This window comes from Ricinus communis, chromosome 3 (genome assembly GCF_019578655.1).
Source record: "Ricinus communis isolate WT05 ecotype wild-type chromosome 3, ASM1957865v1, whole genome shotgun sequence".
In the NCBI taxonomy this organism is placed as follows: Eukaryota; Viridiplantae; Streptophyta; class Magnoliopsida; order Malpighiales; family Euphorbiaceae; genus Ricinus; species Ricinus communis.
The window spans coordinates 14,424,210-14,432,083 of record NC_063258.1 but is presented as its reverse complement, the minus strand read 5'-3'; the positions used below and the strand labels follow the sequence as shown (position 1 = coordinate 14,432,083).

At 34.5% G+C, this 7,874-nt stretch overlaps 1 non-coding gene across 1 annotated transcript; it reads right to left on the bottom strand.

Moving 5' to 3' along the window:
* Positions 1-4,649: 4,649 nt before the first annotated feature.
* On the bottom strand, positions 4,650-4,756 carry LOC112534964. The gene has a single exon (XR_003079176.2). It is a non-coding gene; the product is annotated as a small nucleolar RNA R71 (small nucleolar RNA).
* Between the last annotated feature and the right edge of the window lie 3,118 nt (positions 4,757-7,874).

Sequence of the window (7,874 nt, the reverse complement as noted above, 5' to 3'; positions counted from 1 at the left end):
GGTTGTTTTCCCAGATTCATAAATATACATGTTTTATGGGGTTATTTTCTTATATTGATAAATATACCCCTTTTATGAGTTTGTTTTCTCATATTATATAAGATTAACCCATTCAAGACGTTGTCTTCTCATACTCACAAATATACCACAATTTTACAGGATTATTTTCTCCGATTGATAAATATCCCTGTATTACAGGGTTATTTTCTAATATCCATAAATATACCCCTCTTAAGGGGTTGTTTTCTCATATTAAAAAATTTACCCGTTCTATGACGTTGTTCTTTTAAACTCGTAATTACATTACTTTTACGGGGTTATTTTCTCCGATTCATAAATATATATGTTTTACGGGATTATTTTCTTTTATTGATAATATACCCCTACTACGATGTTGTTTTCTTCGACTCGCAATTATACTACTTTTACCGGGTTGTTTTCTTAGATTCATAAATATACATGTTTTACGGGGTTGTATATACATGTTTTACAGGGCTATTTTGTTAGATTCATAAATATACATGTTTTACGGGGTTATTTTCTCAAATTGATAAATATCCCCATGTTATGGGGTTGGTTTCTAATATTTATAAATATACTCCTATTACGGGGTTATTTTCTCATATTAAAAAATTTACCCCTTCTATGATGCTGTTTTCTTCGACTAGCAATTACACTACTTTTACGGGGTTGTTCTCTTAGATTCATAAATATACATGTTTTACGGGGTTATTTTCTTATATTGACATATGAACCCCTTTTACGGAGTTATTTTCTAATATTATAAAATGAACCCATTTAAGGGGTTGTTTTCTCATACTCACAAATATACCACAATTATAGAGTTATTTTCTCCGATTGATAAATGTCCCCATATTACGAGGTTGATTTCTAATATTTATAAATATACCCCTCTTACGGGGTGATTTTCTCATATTAATAAATTTACCCCTTCTACGATGTTGTTTTTGTAGACTTGCAATTACACTACTTTTAGCGGGTGGTTTTCTCATATTCATAGGTATACATGTTTTACGGGATTATTTTCTTATATGGATAAATATACCCCTTTTACAGGGTTGTTTTCTCATATTATAAAATCAACTCATTTAAGGGGTTGTTTTCTCATGCTCACAAATATACCACAATTACAGGGTTATTTTCTCCGATTGATAAATATCCCCGTATTACGGGTTTATTTTCTAATATTTATAATATACCCCTCTTATGGGGTTTTTTTCTCATATTAAACAATTTACACTTTCTACGCTTTTGTTTTCTTAGACTCGCAATTACATTACTTTTACGGGGTTGTTTAATCCGATTTAAAAATATACATGTTTTACAGGACTATTTCCTTATATTGATAAATATAATACTTTTACGGGGTCATTTTCTCATATTAAATTATTAGCAATATTATGGGGTTGTTTTCTCAAATTCATAAATAAACACGTTTTACGAGATTATTTTCTCATATTGACAAATATACCCCTTTTGAGGGGTTTTTTCTTATACTAAAAAATATACCAAGATTACGGGGTTATTTTCTCTGATTGATAAATATCCCCGTGTTACGGGGTTATTTTTTAATATTTATAAATATACTCATCTTACGGGTTGTTTTCTCATATTAATACATTTACCCCTTCTACGATGTTGTTTTCTTAGACTTGCAATTACAGTACTTTTACGGGGTGGTTTACTCAGATTCATAAATATATATGTTTTACAGGATTATTTTCTTATATCGACAAATATACCCGTTTTACGGGGTTGTTTACTCATATTATAAAATTAACCCATTTAAGATGTTATTTTCTCATACTCACCAATATATCATAATTACAAGGTTATTTTCTCCGATTGATAAATATTCCCATTTTACGGTGTTGTTTTCTAATATTTATAAATATACCCCTCTTACGGAGTTGATTTCTAATATTTATAATATTTATATATTCTCATACTCACAAATATACCACAATTACTCGGTTATTTTCTCTGATTGATAAATATCACTGTATTACAGAGTTGATTTCTAAATTTATAAATATACCCCTCTTACGGGAATGTTTTCTCATATTAAAAAATTTACCCCTTCTACGAGGTTGTTTTCTGAGACTCGCACTTACACTACTTTTACGGGGTTGTTTTCTCAGATTCATTGAATATACATGTTTTACAAAATTATTTTCTTAAATTGATAATATACCACTTTTACGAGATCGTTTTCTCATATTAAATTATTAACACTATTATGGGGTTATTTTATCAAATTCATAAATATTCATGTTTTACGGGATTATTTTCTTAGATTGACAAATATACCCCTTTTACGGTGTTGTTTTTTCATTAATCCATTTAAGGGGTTGTTCTCTCATACTTACAAATATACCAAAATTACGGGGTTATTTCATCATATTCATAAATATCACTGTATTACGGGGCTGTTTTCTAATATTAATAAATATACCCCTCTTACGAGGTTGTTTTCTCATATTAAAAAATGTACTTCTTCTACGAGGCTATTTTCTGAGACTCGCAATTACACTACTTTTAAGGGGTTGTTTTCTTAGATTCATAAATATATTTGTTTTACGGGGTTTGATGTAGATGATTCTATGCCTGTTAATTGACTGTTTATTAGCCTTTTATTCATGTATTTGAGTCATATTTATTCCTGTTTGATCACACTGTGGTATGTTCATGAATTTTTCAGGTTTTCGGACTCCTCGATAGAGATTGATTGATTTACGAGCAGAAACCAAGCTATTTGGATGATTTACGCGTATTAGATGCTTATCGGAGTCGACTCCTTGTTGGCGCACAGTTTTGAGGCTTTTGCACGACCTCCCTTGGACAATTTCAGAAATTTTGCATTTCATAGAGGTTGGTGCCCGCACCTGTCGAAAGACATGCACTGGCCGCTGTACGCCTGTGGGGCATGGGTCAGTATATTTGCACGATCGGGCACGTCCATGGCACGATGAAGGCAGTTCTGTCTATAAATAGGCGCATGCAAAATGAGAAGGGGTTCTCCTTCTGATTTCTGGACTTCTTTACGCGCGCGACCCCTCACTTTTGCACCTCTGTTCTTGACATTTTAGGAGACCAACGTCAGTTCAAAGGATTGATTTGGAGGATTCAAGCAAAGATTGAGGTTTCTAGATGATTGACCAAGACATCCGAGATCCATACTTGAGGCAGGTTTCAGAATTGGCACTTGCGACATTCCCACTCCGATTCGATAGAAGAGCGGTTATATGTTTCATTTTCTTTTCTGTTATTTATTTTCTTTTGTATTTGTTTCTTCCATTAGGGTTCATCTTTGTTGATGGTTTGTGTTTAAATATTGGATTTTTTTTATCTGCCATTTTTGTAATCTTCTTACTATTTAGTAATAAAATTTGATTCAATTAATTTGAGACGTTAAATTAATTATCTTTTGGGTTGTTTCTTGACATTGAGAAATGCTTTTTATAACTGGAAATTAAATAGTAAGAACTGGTAGTTAACACTTAGACATAAGGTCAATTCACTCGCCAGATTAAGAATTAACAACTCTTAATAGTTCTAAATCACGCTTAATGCTAATCTGATAGGAAGAGATTCCATTAGGTTAGTGCAGATTTAGGAACTCAATGAGCTCGAGAGAGGAGCAGAGTTTGATTCAGGATTTTTTGCACGGGTAGCAAGATTGGCAATTTATAAAATTAAACTTAGAATTCCATCACTTAGGTCCCTTTTGGGTTTGCTTCTTTGTTACGGTTGTTTTTCGATTGTTAGTTGTTGTTGTTCCTTTATTTGCATTCATAAGCATTAGTTAATTAATTTAGACTTCTCACACCTTATTTCAGATTAAATAACATAACGAACAGTAGTAACTTTAGGTTTACCCGATCTTCAGGGATACGACCTTGATACCCACTAGTGCTCGACCGCATCGATAGGTTCACTGCCTTAAGTACAGGTTGTATAAGTAGCCCATCAAGTTTTTGGCGCCGTTGCTGAGGAACAGTAACGGTAAACTAGAGTGAATTGTTTCTGTGTTAATTTAGTCATTATCTATTTATTCATTCATTCTTTATTTTTTATTATTTTATTTTATTTTAGTACTTTTGATTGATTAGTGGTTGTTTGGTTTTCCGTTTCAGGTAGTTTATGACCAGGAGCTCTAACCCTGATCCCATAGCACCTTTATCTGACCCGGAGCGCTCTCTCAGATTATTGAGACGACGTTTGCAGGCAGTTGAGGACGAGGACGGAGTTACAATTCAGGTTCAAGGAGTTGACGCGATGGAGAACCTCAACCCCCAGGCCGATGATGATCATAGGACGATGTACGAGTTTGCTCAACCATCTTTGGATGGGACGAAAACTAGTATAGTTAGACCTATTGTAGCGGCCAACAATTTTGAAATAAAAGCCAACGATATCCAAATGATCCAGCAGAGCATGCAGTTTGGAGGATTGCTCAGCGAGGATCCCGAACAACCGACGACGCCATTCGGCTGAGATTGTTTCCATTTTTCTTGAGGGATAGAGCTAAGAGATGGTTGCAATCCTTTCCACAGTAAACTATTACTACTTGGAAGGCATTGGCCGAAAAAGTTTTATATAAGTATTTTCCTCCCGCTAAAACTGCTAAACTTAAAAATGACATATCTTCTTTTATGCAGTTTGATGATGAAAGCAAGTACGATGCATGGGAGAGGTTTAAAGATCTTTTGAGATGCCGCCCACATCACGGATTGCTAGTGTGGATGCAGGTTCAGACCTTCTACAGCGGGTTGAACCTTGCAACGAGAGAGATGGTGGATGCTGCAGTAGGTGGGGCGCTAAACAGTAAGACGCCCGAGCAGGCTCAGAACCAGATAGAGGAAATGGCCATGAATAATTATCAGTGTCAATCCTCTTGGTATTTTTCTCAATATGAGAAAACAATCCCGTAAGAGGAGTATATCATTCAACAAGAGAAAACAATCCCAAAAAAGTGGCATATTTTTCAATATGAGAAAACAACCCCGTAAGAGGGCTATATCTTTAAACATGAGAAAACAACCCCAAAAAAGTGGTATATTTGTCAATATCAGAAAATTACACCATAAGAGGGGGTATATTTCTCAATATTAGAAGGCAACCCCGTAAGAGGGGTATATTTGTTAATATTAGAAAGCAACCCCGTAAGAGGGGTATATCTTTCAACATGAGAAAACAATCCCAAACAGTGGTTTATTTGTCAATATGAGAAAACAACCCTGTAAGAGGCGTATATCTTTCAACATGAGAAAAAAAATCCCAAAGAAGTGGTATATTAGTCAATTTGAGAAAACAACCGCGTAAGAGGGGTATTCTTTCAACATGAGAAAATCACCCCAAAAAAGCGGTATTTTTGTGAATATGCGAAAACAACCCTGTAAGAGGCGTATATCTTTCAACATGAGAAAACAATCCCAAGAAAGTGGTATATTAGTCAATATGAGAAAATAACCCCGTAAGAGGGGTACGTCTTTCGACATGGGAAAACAGCCCCATAAAAGTGGTATATTTGTCAACATTAGAAAACAACCCGATAAGAGGGGTATATCATTCAACAAGAGAAAACAATCCCAAAAAAGTGGCATATTTTTCAATATGTGAAAACGACCCCGTAAGAGGTGTATATCTTTCAACATGAGAAAACAACCCCAAAAAAGTGGTACATTTGTCAATATTAGAAAATAACACCATACGAGGGGTATATTTCTCAGTATTAGAAGGCAACCCCGTAAGAGGGGTATATTTGTTAATATTAGAAAACAACCCCGTAAGAGGGGTATATCTTTCAACATGAGAAAACAATCCCAAAAAGTGGTATATTTGTCAATATGTGAAAACAACCCCGTAAGAGGCGTATATCTTTCAACATGAGAAAACAATCCCAAGAAAGTGGTATATTAGTCAATATGAGAACATAACCCCGTAAGAGGGGTATGTCTTTCGACATGGGAAAACAGCCCCGTAAAAGTGGTATATTTGTCAATATTAGAAAACAACCCGATAAGAGGGGTATATCATTCAACAAGAGAAAACAATCCCAAAAAAGTGGCATATTTTTCAATACGTGAAAACGACCCTGTAAGAGGTGTATATCTTTCAACATGAGAAAACAACCCCAAAAAAGTGGTACATTTATCAATATTAGAAAATAACACCATACGAGGGGTATATTTCTCAGTATTAGAAGGCAACCCCGTAAGAGGGGTATATTTGTTAATATTAGAAAACAACCCCGTAAGAGGGGTATATCTTTCAACATGAGAAAACAATCCCAAAAGTGGTATATTTGTCAATATGAGAAAACAACCCCTTAAGATGTGTGTATCTTTCAACATGAGAAAACAATCCCAAAAAAGTGTTATATTTTTCAATATGAGAAAACAACCCCGTAAGAGGGCTATATCTTTAAACATGAGAAAACAACCCCAAAAAAGTGGTATATTTGTCAATATTAGAAAATTACACCATAAGAGGGGTATATTGCTCAATATTAGAAGGCAACCCCATAAGAGGGGTATATTTGTTAATATTAGAAAGCAACCCCGTAAGCGGGGTAAATCTTTCAACATGAGAAAACAATCCCAAACAGTGGTTTATTTGTCAATATGAGAAAACAACCCTGTAAGAGGCGTATATCTTTCAACATGAGAAAACAATCCCAAGAAAGTTGTATATTAGTCAATATGAGAAAATAACCCCGTAAGAGGGGTATGTCTTTCGACATGGGAAAACAGCCCCGTAAAAGTGGTATATTTGTCAATATTAGAAAACAACCCGATAAGAGGGGTATATCATTCAACAAGAGAAAACAATCCCAAAAAAGTGGCATATTTTTCAATACGTGAAAACGACCCTGTAAGAGGTGTATATCTTTCAACATGAGAAAACAACCCCAAAAAAGTGGTACATTTGTCAATATTAGAAAATAACACCATACGAGGGGTATATTTCTCAGTATTAGAAGGCAACCAAGTAAGAGGGGTATATTTGTTAATATTAGAAGGCAACCCCGTAAGAGGGGTATATCTTTCAACATGAGAGAACAATCCCAAACAGTGGTTTATTTGTCAATATGAGAAAACAACCCTGGAAGAGGCGTATATCTTTTAACATGAGAAAACAATCCCAAGAAAGTGGTATATTAGTCATTATGAGAAAATAACCCCGTAAGAGGGGTATGTCTATCGACATGGGAAAACAATTTCGTAAAAGTGGTATATTTGTCAATATTAGAAAACAACCCGATAAGAGGGGTATATCATTCAACAAGAGAAAACAATCCCAAAAAGTGGCATATTTTCAATACGTGAAAACGACCTGTAAGAGGTGTATATCTTTCAACATGAGAAAACAACCCCAAAAAGTGGTACATTTGTCAATATTAGAAAATAACACCATACGAGGGGTATATTTCAAGATAGAAGGCAACCCCGTAAGAGGGTATATTTGTTAATATTAGAAAACAACCCCGTAAGAGGGGTATATCTTTCAACATGAGAAAACAATCCCAAGTGGTGGTATATTTGTCAATGTCAAGAAAACAACCCTTAAAATGTGTGTATCTTTCAACATGAGAAAACAATCCCAAAAAAGTGTTATGTTTGTCAATATTAGAAAACAACCACGAAAGAGGGGTATATCTTTCAACATGAGAAAACAATCCGAAGAAATGGTATATTTGTCAATATTAGAAAATAACCCCGTAAGATGGGTATATCTTTCAATATGAGAAAACATTCCCAAAAAAGTGGTACATTTGTCAATATGAGAAAACAACTCCGTAAGAGGTGTATATCTTTCAACATGAGAAAACAAACCTAAAAAAGGCGGTA